The sequence below is a fragment of the Eptatretus burgeri genome, chromosome 16 (genome assembly GCF_056783735.1).
Source record: "Eptatretus burgeri isolate ZD-2024b chromosome 16, Ebu_testis_v1, whole genome shotgun sequence".
Lineage (NCBI taxonomy): Eukaryota > Metazoa > Chordata > Myxini > Myxiniformes > Myxinidae > Eptatretus > Eptatretus burgeri.
In genome coordinates, this window is record NC_140976.1 from 58,655,973 (window position 1) to 58,678,741 (window position 22,769).

At 41.9% G+C, this 22,769-nt stretch overlaps 1 protein-coding gene across 6 annotated transcripts in view; it reads left to right on the forward strand.

Annotated features, from left to right (window-relative positions):
* The window catches only part of LOC147011126 (rho guanine nucleotide exchange factor TIAM1-like), a 158,561-nt gene that overhangs the window by 9,355 nt on the left and 126,437 nt on the right, over positions 1-22,769 (forward strand). The window contains exon 2 of one of the 6 annotated variants that reach the window (XM_085859913.1): positions 2,627-2,702. The exons of the other annotated variants lie outside the window; for them this stretch is intronic. The gene's annotated coding sequence lies outside the window, so the exon portion shown is untranslated. The remainder of the gene's footprint in view (positions 1-2,626; positions 2,703-22,769) is intronic. 6 annotated transcript variants of the gene reach the window in all.

Consider the following 22,769-nt stretch of genomic DNA (forward strand, 5'->3'; position numbering starts at 1 on the left):
CTCCTGTTTCTGCTGCCACTACCTTTCCAGGGAGACCATCCCATCCATTAACTACTCTCTGAGTAAAAGTCCCCTACCTTACTACCATCTTCACTCTCCTCTTCTTTACTCTCGGGCTTTGTATGGCCCCTGGTTCTAGCATCGGTCTCAAATCGAAAACAAAATGTAAGTGATTATTTTAAAATACAGAACTGAATTTCTTGAAAATTATTTTCAGTCAGTTTTGTTACAAAGTAAGAAAAATAGGAAGATCCTATCATTGTCTCAGAATAGATGGTACTGTACTTTGTTGGGGAGGGGGCCTGTTTATATCCTGCAAACATTATTTATCCACATTTTATATTATACCAGCAAATACCACCTGTTGCTTCGCTGATGGGAATACAGGGGAGGAGGGTTGGGGAGCAGGGGAAGTGGAGCGGTGAGGGGAAAGGGAGGGAGGAGGTGAAGGAGAGTGTGGAGGGGGAGAGGAGAGGGGGGGTATCTGGTGGGGTGGGGGTGTATAAAAATTGCTATGTTGCTGGATTATGCAGATTAAATTTAAAGTGCATTAGTTAGGGGTGGGGGGGTGGGTTAAAGTTTCTTATTTTGAAGAGTATATACTTCATGGATTTCCCCAAAGGGAATAATCTTGGAGTTTTGTCAAACTGGAAAGGGTTTAATATCTGAATATGCAACATTTTCAGGGATGATAATGGGAGATTACTATTCTTCAATTCCTTCAAATGTCCTGTTCCAAATCCAAATCCATTGGGACCACAATCTGTGCAGAGCGTCGGTGCTGCCTACGCAGTCTCCTGATCTATTGGGCACAATCCTGGACGCGTCGCCACTCCGACACAGGATGCTCGAATGGCTCGATCATCCCAGCAAGCTGGGACTCATTTTGCTGACCTCAGAAGGATGACAGGCTGAGTCAACCCCACCTGGTAATAATTAAACATCCAAGCAGGATTTGAACTCGGGACCCTCGGATCCGAAGCCCACCACCCTATCCATGAAGCCAACACCAGACATATACATGTCCTGTTGAGCCATGTTAAATGATATGCTGTCGTTATCACTGCTGAGACCAGCTTCACTGTTTAAAGGAAACCTTACAGAGATAATAAATTGGTGTCGTTTTAATTCCCTGACTCGTGTACACAATACCGTTGTTCCCATAATTTTGTATCTCGCCATGGACGTGTTAAAGTTCATGATTCTATATCTTTTCGACTATCAGCATACACGTGCTAGTTGGAAAGATGTCGAGAATCTGCAATACTGTCTGCGGAGAGTGAGCTCAACTTTTACCCAAAAATGTTTGCCCAAAGTGAAGGGAATTCAAGCTTTGTTACAACGGATCATTCCTGTTCTTCGGACCGCCCTCTCTTTTCCCTTCAACCCGCCTCGCCGCCCTTTCTGTCTGCACCTTGCGCGCACGCCCGGCCACATCTGGCATGCCGTCAGGGCCTTGACGATGCCACAATGGCCTTTGTGTGCGAGTGGAGAGGCCGGCTCTCAAAACTACGGGGTATAAGCCGGCGAGTGATAGAAAGCAGGGGTAGCAGGAGAAGGGAATAAACGGCTGGGGGAAAAACAAAATGGGAAAGCCTTCTCTGTCTCTCAATATGCTCTCCTTCAAGAATAATGATGCGTTCACCGATTATGATCATGGTACCTCTCAGAGTTCCCTCTTGTGTGTCTATTCTTTCGCAGTTCAAGGTTAAATCTGGATTCGCTTTTATGAAAACCACAGCTACCAGATCACGGCTCTCACGACAAGAGTTGCAAGACATTCTCACTGGTTCTGGCCAGATTCCAAACCCGGGACCATTACTGATGCAATCCACCATCTTGTTTTTCTCCTTGTGTAATCATAGCTGGTGAATGTTTCGTTGGAATGAGATTCTCAATATTTGTTTCCCAAGGAATGCGTTTTAAAACGAAAGACCATTCGGCAACATCAGGCACAGAAGTTCATACGCAGCCGGTTGCTCCAGAGATTTCTCGAAAAGGAATCAAAAGGTCCTGGGAAGCAGAATAGAATAAGTAATGTTGATGATATTAATGAAAACCGATTGCATAAAACCAATGGTTGATGTTGGATGGTAGTTGCAGTAAGCTCACTTGGATTCCAAGCCGATGTCTGTCTCTGCTCTTTACATGTCCAGCAACAGGCATTGCTTTGACGCTGGAGCAGGAGTTTGCGGTTGTTTGGAGGAGGTTAGTGATTGGGGGTGGGGGTAGGGGGGGGATAATTTATATTGTGATTGCATTTGCTTTGTCCCTGCGTGTAATGTCCCGGGCAACAACTTCAAGAGTGAAGATTGAGTGGCAATGAGAAGGGAGCAGCTGCCAAAAACATAAACAACCTCATTGTGTTCGTACGTCTGCTGAAGCATCTGAGTTACGTCAATCATTTTGCTCGCTACTGATTGATCTGTATAGTCATGACTCGTTCGACTCGAAACGAAATAACAACTCGACTCGTTTAAAACCTCAAAAGTTTTGGGATCTTCCATGACGAAGCTGTCTAGACCTGTTACTTTCACATCATGGACAGGTCGATGGCCTCGATGTATTCTCCAACCTCCTTTTTGGTCTTTCACCTTCTTCCCTCTCTTGGCTCTGGCCCTCCCAGGTTTCTGCAGGGTGCACATGGTCTACCGGTAACCCTTTTCTAGTTATCCAGGCTCACGGCCCACCTCCACTCATTTGTGAGTTTTTTCCTCGTTTTTGTACCATCCTTACATTTTGCAAACTATGTGTTGTTAAAATGCTGCTTTGATGGGAAAATGTCTTCACGTTTACATTTCTTTGTGTAAAAGCTACTCTCATAACCTGACATCTATAAATATATGAGTTCCCTTACAAGCTGCTTCAACACAGGAAGAGGCCATTTGGCCCATCGCAGCATGTGCTATTATTGCCAACATATGGTTGTTTGTCGATGCTCGATCCTATATATTCTTGGCACCAAGCAAGAAAGCAGCACGTACCATATTTAATCTCTGGTATGACTCGGTCTGGGTTCAAACCACCTGTCCTCCCAGACTCCGAGCAGACTCTCCAACCATTACACCACCGAGGCTCGTTGGATGTCACGTTTAGCCTCAGCCATTCTCAAAGGGAGAGGCTATTGGAATCGGTTTGTGTATCAGTGAGTGTGTGAGTCCACGCACAGATCCACTTTAACATGGATCGGTTCATTCTCAGATATACTTCAATTTATACACCACGAGTGTAAAAGCCGTCAAAAATGAATTTTTATTTATTTATTTTTTAAATTCAAAATATTCAATGAGACTCGAAGACATGATGTTTCATCGCAAGAAGCGTCATTTTTGAAACACTACATGTACAAATGTGACCTTGTTTTCTTAATCTTATGGGATGTGTCGTTTCCACGGTACAGCCTCATAAGCGTGCCAAAGTCTGAAGCCTCGGCCTAGCGTCAGGTGTGCTTATATCTTCTTTATTTTATTAGACAGCCTTCGGATGTAAATGAACACTGGTTTTACTCAGCGTGTGTTACACATCATGTGCAGCGAATTTTACCTCCCTGTGTGTTCTATTTATCTATATATATTACTAAAACTCTCATCTTGTATGTATGTATGTTCCCAAAATACAGCCAAAACGGTACACGATAGCGCAAAAATTTTCGTCCCACCTTGCTCACCATTCTCCTGCGGTGTGCAGTATTATATCAAGCTTCGTTCAAATCGGGCAACGAAAAAAAATTATTAAAAAAATCAATTCCCGATTCAGTCGAGTCCTCTTCGGGAGAATTTGATCAATGCAAACAACCTCAGCGGTATAGTTCGCTGGAGCTATCCTTTTTCTTTTCCTTTTTTGAAATGTTTTTTTTATCAACGGGTTCACGGGTCGTCTAGTTGTTATTAAAAAAAAAAACAGCTTCTGTACACCGCCCATGAGGCTCATTTTGGAAGTCACCGTTTACAATTCCAATAGAAGGGACGTAATTCCTCTTTTATGGAAAATGTTTTTCAAGTTTTTTTTTTTTGTTTTTTTTTAATCCTTAAAAATAGACGGCAGTGAACGCACAGTCGTGTTAAACAATTGCCCTTTAAATCCCTACTCAAATGGTCCTGATGAAGGGGGACAGACAAACACACACTGTGTTTTATGGGGGAAGATGGCAGGGCTGTGTAAATTGTTAAATGCTCGGTTAGGGTCTTGTCATTCTTGTGATCGACACGCATCTTCAGTGTAATCTTCAGTCTACACTCATCTTCAGTGGAATATCGTAGCTTTTTCCACCTCTCGTTCAATATTCCCTTTGTTATGAACAATGAACATGTAGTTGGACCTTGCCTGATGCATTGGAAATATGAGAAGATTGTGGGCCTGGAAAAAAGGAGTGGCTGTAATTGGCTTGTTCGTTGACTTGGATCACATAACTGTAATTCTAACTGTGAACCTCACCTTAATCCGAACTCTAATCCAGGGTGTGCACTTGCATTTCATTTGGTTATGTCGCTGCAGTTCCTTCAAATGAAAAAGTCAAATTTCAAAAAAAACTGAAAACTATGAGAACTGTTAATTGTTGGAGTTTTCACTTTATCTCTTTTGATCAGAGAAGATTTTCAGCAAAGTTTCCAGTATCTTTTGTAGGCAGCCATGTGCGTGGGATAATTTTGCTGCTGGTTAAAACGCTTGCGTGACGTCAAATTGTTTGTGGGTCGGTGATTGCTGGTAAAGCAAACAGGTGATGTCATAAATTAACATTTCAATCTTCTTCACAAACATCTATGTTGATAACCTTACAGCAAACTCAGCACGTACCCCCCCCCCCCCACGCCTCCCTTTGCCCCCTTCTTTCTCTCCAGCTCTGCCAGGTGTTTGAGATCCACAATCCATAAAGGTTTCCTACTCTTCGGTACTTTGGCGTCCTTTGAAGGGAATGTAAAGCCGGCTGTTTCATCTGAATACCTATGTGGATGTAAATATTCCATGGTGTGTTTTTTTTACTTCCATGGTATTCCATGGTGTGTCCTTTAAGCTGGTGGAATGGTGGCAAATATCTGCTCAGAGATTGAATGGGTTATGGGGCCATCCGTATGTTCATATATTATGTAATGCACGTGGGGTGTGGTTTGAGAGACGGGGGAGGGGAGAGGTAAGTGTAGATTGGATCAATGTTGAGGAGCATTCCACAGGGGTCATGGAGTGGCTTTAGACCAGTGTTAATTAGCAATATGCAGGGGTCTGGAGTGGGGTTGGACCAGTGTTAGGGCGAATTATTCTGGGGTTGTGGAGTGTGGGGTTGGATCAGTGTTAGTGAGTGATATGCAGAGGTCATGAAGTGGGGTTAGACGAGCTTTCTGCAGGGGTCATGGAGTTTCATTAGACCAGTGTTGGACCAGGATGTGTTGGGAAGTGCTTCACAGGGGTCCGGTGAGGGGGAGGGGAAGTGATTGGTCCAGTGTTTCGGAGCGTTATTTGGGGGGGGGGGGAGTTTTTGACCAGGGTTAAGAAGCTCTAAGCAGGGGTGGTACAACTTGTGTAATGTGACCCCTATCAAATATTTGTCATCCTGTACTTACTTTTTTGCTGTGTACTGTCAAAAGCAATTAAGGCAGACAGGTTGTCTTCAGGGAAAGGAAGGGGGTGGAGGTGAGGTGTCTAAATTGATGAAAAATCTCTTCCATAATTCTCTGGACAGCCCTTGATGCTCATGTGGGTATTTAGAGTAATTATGGTTTGTACATGTTTGTCTCGTGTTCTCCTTTGTGGCTTTTTTTTTTTCAATTCATTCGCAATGTTACGGAATTCATTTTCAAACTGCAGGGTGTTAGATCGCAGTGTTTGCTCCTTCGGAGACGATGCCAAGTTGGCTGTCCCATTTGATAGCACTCGCTTGTAGGATGCTGCAGACCATCAAAATACCTTTGTGCGCAGTCAGGAATTTAAAATTTCTTCCATAATTTATGGGGAATTGCATCAGCGACATAACCATGCCTTGATAATGATGCAACCAGCACCACAAATTTGCAGTGCAATCCTAGTAAAATTTACATCCACGAAGATAGATATCTGACCATCGACTTGGGTACTGGACATGTTCGTCGACCTCAACAATCATCGGAAAGATGAGTTCGATCATAAACAGGACGCAAGGCTGGTTTTCCTGGAAATCACTTGAGCATGGATCATGCTTCCCGTTTTCGTGTTTCTGGAACATTTCCTTTCAGTTATCATACTTTGTCTCAAATGCACGAAGAGGCTCTCAAGAGATAGACCCTTTTCCTTTTTCCCCCCATTTGTTTATTTTCTTACAATAGTAATCTCTTGATGAGTACTCTTGACCTGAACTTTTGCTTTACTTATGATTATTCCACCTTGTGTGACTTTTATGCCCATTGAAACTTGTATTTTAAATACCAGATCATGGTCATTCTTGGACTTGTTTGATATATTGTGCTTGGTGGTTAGCACCCTGAGTTCCATCCTCAGCCAGGTCAAAATAACACGAGGCGGATTGACCCGGCTTCCGATGACGGCAAAATGAATCATCCTTTCGATGTCGGCAAAATGAGTGCCAGCTTACCAGGAAAGTGAGCTGCTCGAGTATCCTGTGCCGGAGTGGCGACCCATCAAGGATTGGGCCCCTTTGCCAGCTGATTTGGCATCCTTGTGTGCCTGACACCATGAATAGGATCATCCATCCAGATGTACATGTCCATGTGTGTATGTATATATATATATATATATATATATATATATATATATATATATATATATATATATATATATATATATATATGTATGTATATATATATATATATGTATGTATATATATATATATATATGTATGTATATATATATATATATATATGTATGTATGTATATATATATATATATATGTATGTATATGTATATATGTATGTATATATATATATATATATATATATATATATATATATATGTATGTATATATATATATGTATGTATATATGTATGTATATATATATATATATATGTATATATGTATGTATATATATATATATATATATGTATGTATATATGTATGTATATATATATATATATATATATATATGTATGTATATATATATATATGTATATATATATGTATGTATATATATATATATATATATATATATATGTATGTATATATATGTATGTATGTATATATATATATATGTATGTATGTGTATATATATATATGTATGTATATATATATATATATGTATATATATATGTATGTATGTGTATATATATATATGTATGTATATATATATATATGTATGTATATATATATATATATATATATATATATGTATGTATATATATATATATGTATGTATATATATATATATATGTATATATATATATATGTATGTATATATATATATATATGTATGTATATATATATATATATATGTATGTATATATATATGTATGTATATATATATATATGTATATATATATGTATATATATATATATATATATATATATATATATATATGTATGTATATATATATATGTAAGTATATATATATATGTATGTATACATATGTATGTATATATATATATATATATATATATATATATATATATATATATATATGTATGTATATATATATATATATATATATATATATATATATGTATGTATATATATATATCAAAACCCGATCACATCTCTCCCAAGGAATTGGAGGGAAAAACCAATCAGCTGTCACCTCATTAATGACCCCAGGTGGCTTAGATTTTATTAAATTAACCACCATGCTCTTCAAATCAAGGAAAACTGCATAAATAAAACCAGGAAAAGCTACACAGGTAAACCCTTTGCTGTTTCAAACCCTACCAGAGTTCCTCTACAGCTGCAGACATTAACAAGTAGCATGTACATGAGAATCGCAATGCCACACATCACCTTCAGCTGCCGGACCAGTTTCATCTCTTGTTGGCGAGTCATCACCGACAGCGCAGACAGAAATATGCACCACTGAGGCCACCAAGCATGTTCCATACGTGCAACTTCAACAGCATTTAATATATATATATATATATATATATATATATATATATATATATATATATATATATATATATATATATATATATATATACATATGTCTAAAAAGTTTTTAAAAAGTAACGAGGTCCGTCTAAAAAGTAACGGGACTGACTTCACAGAAATTTTATTCCAAAAAATATATTGAAATCTCAGCTTGTCCCCTTGAAAATAGTTTCCCTCCAGTCTCACACACTTGTCCATCCTCTTCTTCCACACTTCGATGCACCCCGAGAAGGCTTCTTCTGGAATCCTCCAGAGTTCCGTCATCACGGCCCTTTTGATGGCCTCCACATCAGGAAATCGGGTCCCCTTGATTACCCCCTTGAGGTTGGGGAAGAGGAAAAAATCACAAGGGGCCAAGTCTGGCGAATACAGGGATTGCTCCAGAGTTGGCACGTTCCTCTCCGCCAGAAACTGTCGAATGCTCAGGGCACTGTGAGCAGGGGCGTTGTCATGGTGGAGCACCCGGGCATTGTTCTCCCACAGATCTCTCCTCTTGTCCCAGACTGATCTCATGAGGTGCCGTAGGATCTCCTTGTACACGTATTGATTCTCTGTTTTACCCTGTGGCAGAAACTCGAAGTGGACGATGACCTTGACGTCAAAAGCGATGAGCATCACCTTGACCTCCAACTTTGACATCCTTGCTTTCTTTGGTCTTGGTGATGCTGGACTTTTCCACTGACGACTCTGTCGTTTGGTCTCGGGATCCTATTCGAATATCCACGATTCATCGCCAGAAATGACTCTCCCGAGCAGGTCTGGATCGTCCTCGAGGCGCTCGATAATGTCTTGACAGACAGTGCCTCTGCTATTTCTGGTCCTCGGACAACAGCTTGGGGACCATCTTTGTGCACACCTTGTGCATTTCGAGATTTTCAATGATGATGCTCCAGACAGTGTCCTTGTTGATGGAAAGTTCCTCAGCAATCATCCGCACCGTGAGTCGACGATCTGCGCACACCATCTGCTTCACGCGCTAAATGTTGTCTGCCGTTCTGCTTCTTGAAGGTCTTCCAGACTGTGGATCGTCTTCAACCTCCTCCCGTCCCTCTGAACCTCTTGTGCCATTCAAATGCACGTATATGTGACATCGTTTCTTCCCCGTAGACTTGCTGCAGCATTGCGAAGTATTCGGAAGGTGTTTTGCCAAGCTTGGCAAGAAACTTCAGATTGGCTCTCTGCTCACGACTCATAGTGCGACGACTCAGACTAGACAACGTGTAAATCACAACCTGTAAAAAATCACACAATGAGTGCAGTCAACCATCACCAATCATATGGATATGTATATATATATATATATATATATATATATATATATATATATATATATATATATATATATATTTATATTGTTACGGGCCGGGGGTCAGCCACCAACCGACCGCTCTGAACGGAGCCGCAAGTGGAGTCGGCCCGACCGATCGCCCGGAATATAGATCGCTGCCCGGATAACTCCGAGCGACGGGTCCTTGTACAAGAACCGAAATACGCCAATCAGCAGATCACGTGGGGTAGGGTCGATTGCCAATCTTCACTGTGCCTAAATACCCACGTGATCCAACTACCGGGGTATTCCACCCTCGACGGAACTCGTACGGAAAAACCACCGAGGCGAGCTTGTCCATGCGCGATTCCGAGCGACATAATCGCCGAGAACCGTCGGTCCAAATGTCCCCCTATTACGGCAAACCATCGGCTTTCTCACTCCCAACACACGAAATGTTCAGTCAATGAGGGAATGGATGCAACGAGCAGGTTTACATTCACACAAGGACATTTATTATAATGAAACACGTATGCAATTTAATAAGGCAAAACACGTATGCAATTATACAAGCAACAAAAGCACGACAAAAAGAACCACAACCGTCTACTTATTATGTACAGTCATTTACACTTAAAAGCAGTTCCTACTTATTAGACGGGCCCACGGATACACGCGCGCGCGCGCGCGCACACACACACACACACACACACACACACACACACACACACACACACATACACATAAGAAGCGGTGGCTGAGGCCTTTAATCACGAGCTCCAGCTCGGAGGACAGGTGAGCTGGAACTCGTAGCTTGATTCGAACCTTTCCACCTCGTGTGGTCTTCAACTTGTCCGGACCCGGGCTCCAGCGAGAACGAGCTGGATCCACATCGCCGTGAGCCGCGTTCCTTCCCGAGCTCCCGCGAATCCTCCCGCGCTTCTCAGCACGTGCCAGTGAGATGAGGCGCCAATCCTTCCTGTCGATGCGTCACTTCCCCGAGGAACCAACTCCAAGAAGAGGCCGACGCGTCGCACCAAGCCGGGAAACAAAATGGAGAACGAAAAGCTCCACGAACCAAGAAGAAGAGGAAGAAGAGGAAGAAGCCTCCACTCGCAGCTCGAGCCGAACAACCGGCTCAAGTTCCTTCCAAAACAAAGCAGCAGCCGAAGCTCACTGAGCCAGCCAATGCAAAAAGCTTCCGAAGGCCTCAAGCCAAGCAAGCCAAGCAGGACACGACGGCTGCTGAACGACTGCTCTCTCCGAAGCAAAAAAAGCTTACTCCTCCCACAGGACTCAGCACACGAACTCTGCACACGGGACTCTTCACAAACTCTGCCACGGGACTCCCATGAACTCAGCCCACGAACTCAGCCCTACCACGGGACTCCAACAAACTCTTTTTGAACGAAGAAAAGATGTCCTCTTTATCCTTTGCACCCCCTCCCCCGCACCCGGCATGACTCATGCCCTCGTGATCCACCCCCCGCTCAACCACAGGTGGGAGGGAGTTGTTGACGTCATGGGATGGCAGGGTTCTTCTTCCTCTTTGCAGAAGAGGGGGAGGGACGTCTCCATTGTTTCGTTCCTTACTATAAAATCGATCCGCAGTGCATCTAATCGATCTCTGAACATTTAAACAATGAAAGGTGAGCTATCTCGGGAACATGCACTTATCGACATAGCTGACTTAGGGAACCTGTATGTTGTGTGCAATTGAATTCCAAATTTGTAACTATATATATATATATATATATATATATATATATATATATATATATATATTGCTGTAATGTTGTGAAAGACTGTGACGCAACCCGTTCATTCAAATTGTGTAAGTGGAGCACACAGCAGGATCAGTCCTGTTACTTTTCAGACGGACCTCGTATATATGGATATATATTCACTGTATGTATGTATATATATAGAGATATATATATATATATATAGAGATATATATATATATATATATATATATAGATATATATATATATATATATATATATATATATATATATATATATATATATATATATATATATATATATATATATATATATCTTCTTTTTCTGTCGGCTGCTCCCGTTAGGGGTCGCCACAGCGGATCATCCGTTATAATCCGCATAATGATTTGGCACAGGTTTTACGCCGGATGCCCTTCCTGACGCAGCCCTGGTCGCCTCTTACGACACAGGGATAAGGTTGTAGTTCATGAACTGGTCACCCTAAAAAGGCGGAGTTGTTACATGTTTTTCAAAACATCCACTTTCCACTTTGACTACAGAACAGAAAAACCGCAGATATCTAGATATCTTAGTATGAGAAGAAAGATAATTTTGTCTAGCTTAATGTGGAAAAAACAGAAATAAAAAATATGCAATAGTTTTTGTGTAACAGGCAAATAAGTGATACAAGTCAGGGGTGGAGTAAACAGGCGGAGGCGGTGGATGTGGCGAGTCAAATTTGGAATAAACTGAATTTATTTCAATCAATAAGCTTTAATCTAATCTATTTTGTTATTTTTTAGGTGATTAACACTTGGGACTTGCTGTTGCATGATGCAAAATTGATTATTCAACTCGTTATTATTCAGCAAACCCTGACCAATATGTACAAACCCCTAAAAGAGATCAAGTAAATATCTTTACATAGCTATTTATCTCGCAGATTCTCAGGATTAATTTGGCACTTGAATTGTCCAAAACGGCCAAAGGATAACTGATCCACATCCAATTTACTCAGAAAGGGTGAATTCGAGATAAATGCGAAAATGTGTTTTCCTTGTAATGCATTATATCCATTAAAGTTCATAATTAAAAATACCATATTCGCCGTTAATTAGTGGTTTTTGCTCATTTTTTTCACACAAGTGCATGTAGCTTGGTGATGTCTATCAACACAGAGAAAACTGAAAAATTTAATATTTTGACCCTGTAACGCAAATGATGACCAGTTCATGAACTACGACCATATATATATATATAACTCTGGAGCAACCCCCGTATTTGCCCCGTAACTCTGGAGCAACCTGCGTATTTGCCAGACTTGAGCCCTTGTGATTTTTCCTATTCCCCAAGCTCAAGGGAGTGATCAAGGGGACCCGATTTCCTGATGTGGAGGCCATCAAAAGGGCCATGACGACGGATTCATTGTATATATGTATATATATATATATATATACACAGTGGAACTCCTCATTTGGACCAAACCAAAGGACTTGGCCAAAAGTGGTCCTCTTGAGGGGTGGTCCCCTAAGCCGGTTTCACCATTTCACCAAGAGACAAAGAGCTTTATATATGCTCGGATTACTAAAGGGAACAATGTCCGCACCTAATTGACACTGGTCCGCTTGAGAGTTCAAATCTGCTTCAAGGGACTGGTAATATGGTGGTCCGTGGCCCGAACCAGGGGTGGTCCCCTTAGCTGACCAGTCAATGTACTAAATAGATAGGAATTTCTGAAGGGACTGGAGAAAAAGTTGCCCGGATGAGAGGTGATCCGCTTTCCCGGTTCGTCCACATGAGGGTTTCCACTGTAAATGTAATATATATATATATATATATATATATATATATATATATATATATATATATATATATATATATATATATATATATATATATATATATAAAACAGGACCCAATCATGTCCCTCACCCATAATTGGAAGGAATAACCAATCAGCTCTCACCTAATCAATTACCCCAGGTGTCCAGGTTCTGAATAAAACAGCTTTTTCATTGTTTCATTGTAATATTTGATGAAAAAAATTTAATATAAAATCTTTTAATAAGAATCGTCATTATCATGTAAAATATTTTATTAATATCCGAGCTACCTGGGGTAATTGATTAGGTGAGAGCTTTACATGCCAATCCACACGGGAGAGGTAACATCCACCGCCACCAGTTTCAGTCTTGTTCGTCCTCGTCTATGCGGAGCAGAACAGCCAGGAGCTCTGAGATTCTGGCACTACGATAGGTTCCTCATTTGTTAATACTTGGTCCGAGCGAAGCCTGAATATTCCTATCACGTGTTTTATGTGACCTGCTAATGAGGTTTGGCACTAATTCCCCAATAGCCATGGACTTACTCATGCCAGGGTTATTATTCCAATGAAACGTACCATGTGCAGCCAACGCACAAATGATGAGAACATGTTTTAGCTGGAACGGCACTCGGTAAATGCATACCTCGGCTATCTGGAACAGTTTACGTTTTGTATCCTACTGATAGGCCGGATCTGGATCCGGACCTTAACCAAAATCTCATCGGCTGGTTCTTGTCATGGACCCAACTCGTCCACCAAGTTTTGTCATAATCCATCCTCAACTTTTTGAAATAGCATGATATATATAGATATATTTTATGACGCAATCTCTCAATGATGAAGAATCACTTTTAAAATTGTAGACTCAGGATCTTCAACAAAATAGAATCAATTTCTCCTTGTAATAAACCCAATATGTCCACCAAGTTTCATCCAAATTCATCCATAACTTTTTGAGATATCCTGCTCACAGACAGACAGACACAAAATCCAAATTAACAATTGTTTCCATGGAAACAACAATTTGGAAATTTTGACCTATCAAGTGTTTTAACATTATGGAATGTTGTGCAAAACAAATTTGATTGATACGTTTCCTAATTGTGGCCTAATTGGTGTTTTTCATGTTTTGCATGGCATTGACCTTGACCTTTGACTAATTTTGACCAGATTTTATACACGTATGTGACACGTGTGGACAAATAAGCTGCGTGAGTTTCATTCTGATATGCTGAAAAATTCCGAGGGTTGGCATTAATAAAATCACAAAAATATCCCATTTGATTATAAGTGGGGTCTCTCAGTTCTTTGTGGTCTAAAAGGTCTTAGGGGTCTTAAGGTCTCATGGGTTTTTTGGGGTCCAAAGCGTCTTTAGGGTCTTAGGGGGCTATAAAGGGTCTTAAAGGTCTTTGGTGTCAGGTGTTTTAAAGGGTCGTAGGTATCTTAGGGGTCTCAGGGTCCTTGGGGTCCAAAGGGTCTTAAGGGTCTTTGGGGTTGAAAGAGTCTTCGGTGTCTTAAAGGATGTTAGGGTTATAAAGGGTCTTGGTGGTACTGAAGGTCTTTGGGGTCTTTTTTTTTGATACACTGTCAAGGCTCGTATGAGAGGGAACACACCGAACGTACAAGGGGAGCAGGAGACAAGAGTGCGGAAGAGGGAAGGACAAAACAGTGGGGAACAGAGACATGAGGAGATCTGTGGAAGGGAGAGGGATGGGGTGGAGTACACAGGGTAAACAAGGTGGTACTTCAGGGTCTTTCAGGAAGGAAATCGGGGAATTTGAAGGAGGTGGGTTTTGGGTGGATTAACGGGCGTAGAAAAGATTGTAGTTTAGGATGGGGGAAGATAAGAGATGGTGGCGAACAGCTGTTTTGAAGACCTGAAGGGAATATTGGGATTGAAGAGAGTGTTGGAGTTTATTCCAAAGGCGAAAAAAAAAGAGGAATGAAAGAAGTGGGTTGCTGGCGGACCTTGAGCGCCCTGCGGAAATATTAGGGGGACATATCTCAGACGGGGCAGGGGGTGGGAGAGGAGGGCAGGGGGGGGCGAGGCCAGAGAGGAGACAGTAGAAGACAGAAAGACCACCAACCTGCCTGCAGTAAGAGATTGAGAGACCCAAAGACTCAGCCTCATCGTGGAAGATACCAATGATCCTGAATGCCTTGGTTTCCACAGCTTGAAGCTGAGAAAGGTAAGAGGCAGGAGAACCAGGCCATAGGGGAGAACAGTGCTCCATCAGGCTGCGGACGAAAGCTTTGCTTGTGGTCAGGAGCTCAGGTGGGCCGAGGAAGGACGTTGCATGATGGAGGATGCCCAGTTGGCGACTGGCTGTGGGGGCCAAGTTTGAAATGTGGCTTTCCCAGGAAAGATCATGGCATATAGTGAAGCCCAGAAGCTTGAATGAAAGAACTTCTTCAAGAGGATTGTTGAGAAAGTAGTGGGGGGGGGGGGGGGTTCCAGACCGTCCTTTCGGAGAGACATAGGGTCTTTGGGGTTTTAAAGGGCTTTAGGGTTGTAAAGGGTCTTTGGGATCTTAAGGTTCTTGAAAAGTTTTAAGGGTCTTAGGGGTCTTCAAGGTCTGTGGGGATCTTAAAGGGTCTTGGGGTTATAAACGGTCTTGCAGGTATGAGGGGCTTAGGGTTCTAATTGGTCTTTGTGGTCTTAACGGTCTAAAGGGTCAAAATGGTGTAAAAGTTTAAAGGGTCTTAAAAGGTCCATGGGGTATAAAAAGTTTTTTAAATGGTCTAAAGGTCTACATGTCAAAAAGGTATGTTTCAATAGTCTGTAATTAATAGAGACAATTAGTCGATGGAGTCAAGGTCAAATAATAAGTAATTAATAGACATACTCACAGGGGCGAACCAGGACTTCACCTCGACGAGGGTTCACCATCCACCCTTGTTTTTTGGTTTTATATGCAGCATGAGCATGGATTTGGCTCACTGTGCTCACCTCACCGCACATCATTGCAGACATTGATGTCACAGATTTGCTGTGTTGTCATGATTGACACCAATCATAATACAAATATTTCTTTTGTACAAATTTATTTGTAATATTGGTGATATTATATTTATTTGAAATGTATTTGTAATATAAAAAGGTCCAAGTGGTCTAAATGGTCAAGGGTATGTATCAAACTGTCTGAATGGTGTAAGGGGTCTAAATGGTATAGAGGTCCAAGGGGATTGAATGGTCTTAGGGGTCTTTTTAGTACTCTGGGGTCATTTGTGTCTTCAGGGTCTTTTGGGTCCTCGTGGACTTTTGAGTCTTTGTGGTCTTTTCGGTCTTTCGGGTCTTTTGTGTCCTTGGAGACTTGTGTCTTCGGGATCTTTTGGGTCCTCGGTGACTTTTGGTTCTTTGGGATCTTGTGGGTATTTTGGGTCTTCGGGGTCTTTTGATTCCTTGGGGTCTTTTGGGTCCCCATCTTGGACATAGAGCTTGCAAAGCTTTCAGTCATTGCTGGATTTACAGTGACATCCCGAACCAGTTTCCTGCTTGCCCGGCTGCTGAATTTGGATGGGCGTCGTGATCTGGGTAGAGTCTGGGTGGTATGATACGTCTTCCACTTCTTTACGACGGATTTCACCGGACTCAAAGGGTTAATGAGTGACTTTGAAATCTTCTTATAACCCTCTCCTGAACGGTGCTTCTCCACCACTTTATGTCCGACTTCTTTGGAAAGCTCCTTGGTCTTCATGTTTGCCTTGTTGGTTGACCAAGTGAGTTATACCTTCGAAGTCCTTCGATAAGTGTAGAAGCTTAATTGTTAAGTTAAACTTCTGATGACGTACAGGTGAAACGTATTACACTTATTTTGTAACCTCTCAAACAGATAATTTGCTCCTGAAGTGATTTATGGTTATTTGGGCAAAGGGTTTGAATACTTATGGAACCGAGAATCGTCTGTTTTTCTCTGTTAACCGAACTGATTCACATTTTGTCTGCATTTTTTTGGCTTTATCACTTTGGAGTAGTTTGTGAAGATTCTGCATTTTAAGTTTGATTCGAAAGAATCATGAAATAAGCCAAATTGGCATCAAAATGTGAAAACTTCGAAGTGGAGGGGAGGAACACTTTTTTTTGCAGTAGAATCTTGATAATAAGCGTATGTGTGAATGTAAGCACATATGGAAAAATGAGCGCACACGGGTGTTCCTCTTTTATTTCTCCATTAAAAATCACATATAAAAATTTCATCGATCATACACTCATGAAAAGAAGTTTGAGACAACTCTGTTAGAACCAGTACGAGACGTGCAAGAAATTTTGACTCAACACGGACTTTGATTTGAGTGGTGAAGAATGAGGAAATAATTGTTCAGAGTGCGAAAGGTTAGAAGAACGTAGGGAGCGGAAGACGGGCCTTTCACTCAGACATGGAAGACAAACTTGTTGCGGAGATTAAACAGATACGCGCTCGAGGACTGAAAGTATATTTCGTATTTTTTTTTTTCCAAGGTACGGACGATTGACATTGCGATGAGGTAAACACTGACATCTATGCAGCCAATCTGAAGAACATTTACTATTATACGTGCATGTCATGGCTTTTTCAACATGTATAAACGCATATGGAAAACTGGAAGGGCACTCGGTAGAGCGCATACCTCTACCACATAATGCTTGATCCAGGAGAACACGAATTTCCGATGAAACTTGACCACAACCTTTATCACCCGTGATGTACCAAAGTTTGTTCACGACGTTAAAATAAAATTGGGGTCGAAGGGGTTCTATGGGGGGTGTTGCCTCCCAAAATGTGTTATTCGCTTTCCTTTCTGAAACCACACACACAATTTTGATGCAACTTCACCACAACCTTTATCACCCGTGATGCACCAAGGTTTGTTCATGGCATGAAAAATAAATCCATACGTATTTACTTTCTTCTCCATTATATATTTTGTGGGTCATCCATGCCTACCAGTGGTTGCCTGGGTATCTTATCCAGCCACGACCCGGTGAGTGCCCATGGGTACTGCCCCTATGTTTAATATCTCTGTGAGGTTCTTTGTCATCATTCCTGTAGGTCCAGCTATCACTGGTACAAATTTGGCATTCTTCAGCTTCCAGGATCTTTTCACTTCATCCTTGAGGTCTTAGTGTTTGGTCATTATCTTGATTTCTGCATTGTTTAGTCCAAAATCGCTGCTATTAACACCTCAATCAGCAACGCCTTCTTTCTTTTTTTTTTGTCCCTAAGTATGATATCTGGTCGCAACGCTTTGTTTTCGATGTTCATGCTCGATGGGATCTTTAGGTTGTACGTGAGCATTAGGAACTTCCATGTTTTGAATGATTACTTCTGGTTCATTTTCCCAACTGGGACATCAAAGTTTTGGCAGATGTGCCAGTGGTTACTTTACAAACTCTGTTGTGTCGTTGTGTGTACAGCTGTTCTGACATGAGTTTGTTTTTTTGTGTGTGTTCGGTCATTAAGCATAACATATCATTCTCTTTACTAACCGTACCACCACCCCTCACCTTTCTCTCTTCTTTTTTTCATATCTCTCTCTCTCTCTCTCTCTCTCTCTCTCTCTCTCTCTCTCTCTCTCTCTCTCTCTCTCTCTCTCTCTCTCTCTCTCTCTCTCTCTCTCTCTCTCTCTCTCTCTCTCTCTCTCTCTCTCTCTCTCTCTCTCACCTCATCCTCGAATCCCTCCCTCCCATGGTATAGCAACATTTGGTGAGACATAGCTCTAAACCCCCCCCCTTCCTTGATCTTCCTCCATTCCTCACTATTCCCCCTTCATAGCATCTCCTCTCTCTCTCCCCTCCCTCTCTCTTCTCTTCCCCTCTCTCCCTCCCCTCTCTCCCTCCCCTCTCTCCCTCCCTCTCTCTCCCTCCCTCTCTCTCCCTACCCTCTCTCCCTCCCCTCTCTCAGCCCCCCTCATTAATTCCACCTGCCAGTGAAGCGGCGGGTTGTATTTGCAACTATATATATATATATATATATATATATATATATATATATATATATATATATATATATATATATATTGTACATATTAATAGACACCTATTTGTTGATATGTGTCTATTAAAATCAAATGGAAGACCTAATATACATATATACAGGGTGTCCCAAAAAAATATACAACTTTTCATCTGCAAAGAGGATGGTCATAACGTATATTTTTCAAAAAGAAATATGGCTGGATAGAAAGCTGAAAGATTGAAGTTTATTGTACCAATGTCAAAATTGCCACCAAAATTTAAATTTTGGTATGGAATCGTCGTTTTCTTTTCGACCACATGTTCGACGTAGGTTCCACGTTGTCCGATAACTGCCTGCAAACACGTTGTCATTTTCTCCATCACTTTGGGAAACGTTTCCTGAGGAATGTTCTAGATTTCTCGGTTGATGTTTTCCTTCAGCTGATCAAGAGTCTGAGGCCTAGGGTTTCCATAAATCCTGTCCTTGAGATACCCCCACAAGAAGAAGTCTGGAGGAGTAAGGTCAGGGGAATACGGTGGCCACTCAACGTCTTCATAGAGGGAAATATAGCAGCCCTCAAAATGTTGGTTGAGAAAACAGCTTGTTTACCTGGCTGTATGGGGCGGTGCCCCATCCTGCTGGAACCACTGGGTTCTCATCTGGATCAGGTTGTTTCTCCTACCGGCCTGAGTACGTAGCTCAGGCAGATAGAATTCCTGAATCATTTCGCGATAGTTCCTCTGGTTTACCGTGCAAGTGCGTCCCTGGTCATCTTCAAAGAAGTATGGACCAATTATCTCATACCAACCAACCGCCACCCACATGGTGACTTTGAGAACAGATCGAGGCACCAGTTCAGTTGATGCATTACCAGGATTTTCAGTTCCCCAGTACCGAAAGTTTTGCTTGTTTAACTCCCCAGACAAGTGAGCATGGCATACCGGGGGTAGTGGCGTGCGCCTATAACCCTGCTACTCAGAGGCTTGGGTTGGAGGATTGCTTGAGGACGGCTGCTCTGCGCTGGGCCGCACTATGAGAGGGTGTAGGGCAGCCCAGAATCATGGCGAAACCCAATCCTTATCCCTGTGTCGCAAGAGGCGACCAGGGTTGCGTCAGGAAGGACATCTGGCGTAAAACCTGTGCCAAATCAGTATGCGGATCATAACGGATGATCCACTGTGGAGACCCCTAATGGGAGCAGCCGAAAGACGAACAACACAACAAGTGAGCATGGCATTCGTCCGTCATTTGAAGTTTTTTGAGGAAGTCTGCACCTTCCTCCAACTTTCCTGAGAACCAATTTGCAAAGTCCAGTCGTTTGCGTTTCTGTTGATCAGTATGCACCGTTTCCGTTTGAATTTTGTCTGGAAAGGCATGAATGTCTTGGTGAAGGATCCTTGAACGGTGCTCTTTTGAATGTTTGTCTCGGCAGAAAGTCGTCGAATCCATTTTTTTGGACTCTGAACGACCGCCTGTCTCACCATTTCCACATTTTCTTCACTACGACCTGTCCTCTTCCGACCACTGTGACCCTTGTGAAGGTCCCACATGGTTCCCACATTTGTAAACTTTGCGATGGTGCATTTTATTGTCCGAAAGTTTGGTGCATAGCGCAAGTGGATTCCGAAATGTCTCGAGTAAAGACGTTGCACCTGTATGACGCTTTTCGTCTGGTGCCAAAGTTCAACAATTTTCATCCGTTGTTGTACGGTCAGTCTTGGCATTTTTCTGGCGCTTGCTTGGTATCAAAATAAACTTCAGGGTCTCTGCAACAAGAAATGAAGCATTAGTGACAAAATTACTGCTTTTTTGGATCAAACGAAGCATTTTAAAAGTTGTATATTTTTTGGGACACCCTACATATATATATATATATATATATATATATATATATATATATATATATATATATATATATATATATATATATATATATATATATATATGTTGTGTTGTTCTTCTTTCGGCTGCTCCCGTTGGGGGTCGCCACAGCGGATCATCCATTATGATCCGCATAGTGATTTGGCACAGGTTTTATGCCGGATGCCCTTCCTGACGCAACCCTGGTCGCCTCTTATGATACAGGGATAAGGATTGTGTTTCGCCATGATTCCAGGCTGCCCTACACCCTCTCATACTTGACGAGGCAGCAGGGTACAAATCGAATCCCATCACAGCACTTGCTGCACGACCTGCCAGCAACAAGTGTCACCTGCCACGCGAGCACGTTGTCTCTGCCCTGCTGGTCTCCTGTCAGGAGGTTTGCAGCCAGAAACATATATATATATATACACACACACATGCACAGTCTGTAATTCATCATTAAAATAATGATCCTAAAATCCTTCTCTTCTAAACTGCACATTCTAATTGTGACAATATTTTCACCATCTGTTTGAACCATGCTTCTTCTTTTTTTGGGCAATTTGGACAGCACGACATTTTCTTTTGTAACACTTCCATGCCTTTCTGAGGTTGCTCTTAATAGTTATCAACTGTATGGACTGGCTTCATATCGAAAACAGACCATCTAAGGGGAGATGGATTGCCCTCTTATGAAGGTTATTCATGAGCCAGCTTGGTTTTTACTGACAATTCATCATGGGCTGGCAATCTCCTGAGACCAGCTTTAATATCCGTAACCCCACTGCCTTCAGCTGTATTTGAATTCACAGCCACCGTGGGATGACGGATGACTCGCCTTCACCCGCAGGCCACCACATTAAACAAAGCTTATTGTTTGCATGAAGTGCAGCCGTTCAAACAATTATTTGGGTTAAACTTGAAGACTAATTGGCCAAGGAGGTTTTCAATCTCCTAATGTATGAATACCGCAAAATTTACTTTTCATTTACAGTAACACTTCAAAATGTGTAAAGTTTTTGTCCTTTCCTACCAGGTTTATCCACCTTCAGCTGCTCTGGGTAACTTTAGCTGTTTTCAGTTCTTTATTGTTTCCTGCATTTTGTTCCACGTCCTCATGTCATGCCACCTGCGTTCTTTCTCCTCCTAAACTCTTGCTTGAAGCATTCCCTTTCACTCGCCATCCATTTTTTCACTCTCTGCATTCCTTTAAGCTGAGCACTCCGTTTCCAATCTCTCGACCCCCCCATGGCTTTTTGTGATGTATTCTCCACGTCATCATGAGATAAATCTTTCAACTTTCTGCTTATCTTTCACGAGGAGATCTTAAAAACCTGATATAATCGTATTTTTATTCACACGATCGGAAGCACGAATGTGATGAATTGTGTTTTCGTGTCTGTCTGAGCATTTGCTTTCGGGCGGAACAGATAGGGCATGGTAGTTGAGATGGTAGTGTGCTCTCATGTGAGTTAGGAGGCCGTTTCTGGGTTTTTTTCATTGGCCTTCACCAGCAAGACTTGTTACCTCTGCCACTGAAGGTGGACGGGGATGTGTTTTCACCCCTGTCTGTCGATCTGTTTGTCCGTCTGTCTGTCTGTTTCTATTTGCTTGTCTGTCTGTCTGTGAGCAGGATATCTCAAAAAGTTGTGGACAGATTCGGACGAAACGTGGTGGACAAGTTGGGTGGTAGACACGGACTAATTGATTCATTTTTGCTGAAGATCTGGATCCGGATAAGAATTTTTTAGTTCACGAGTCAGTAAAGCATGAGTCACATTTGCTCTACGGCGAGGATACGGCTGCTGTACCCCCCCTGGTTTGACAGAAACATGCGGTGGCCTCAGGGTGGCCCTATGCCGTATGGCTATCTTTTACAGGCCGTAGGGGTCTCTGTGGAATTACAGCGCGGAGTTATAACTTTTTTCATTTCTAGGTTGGCCGTAGCAATTCGACAAGCCGTAGCCATGACGTAGATGTGTTCCACGTCGATCGTACGTAGGGCATGCGGTGGGCTTGTGTTATTCGTGCGTTTTCCACAGGCTCTTATCAATAAAAAATGAATTTTGCCAACCCCCCAAAAATTACGGCGGC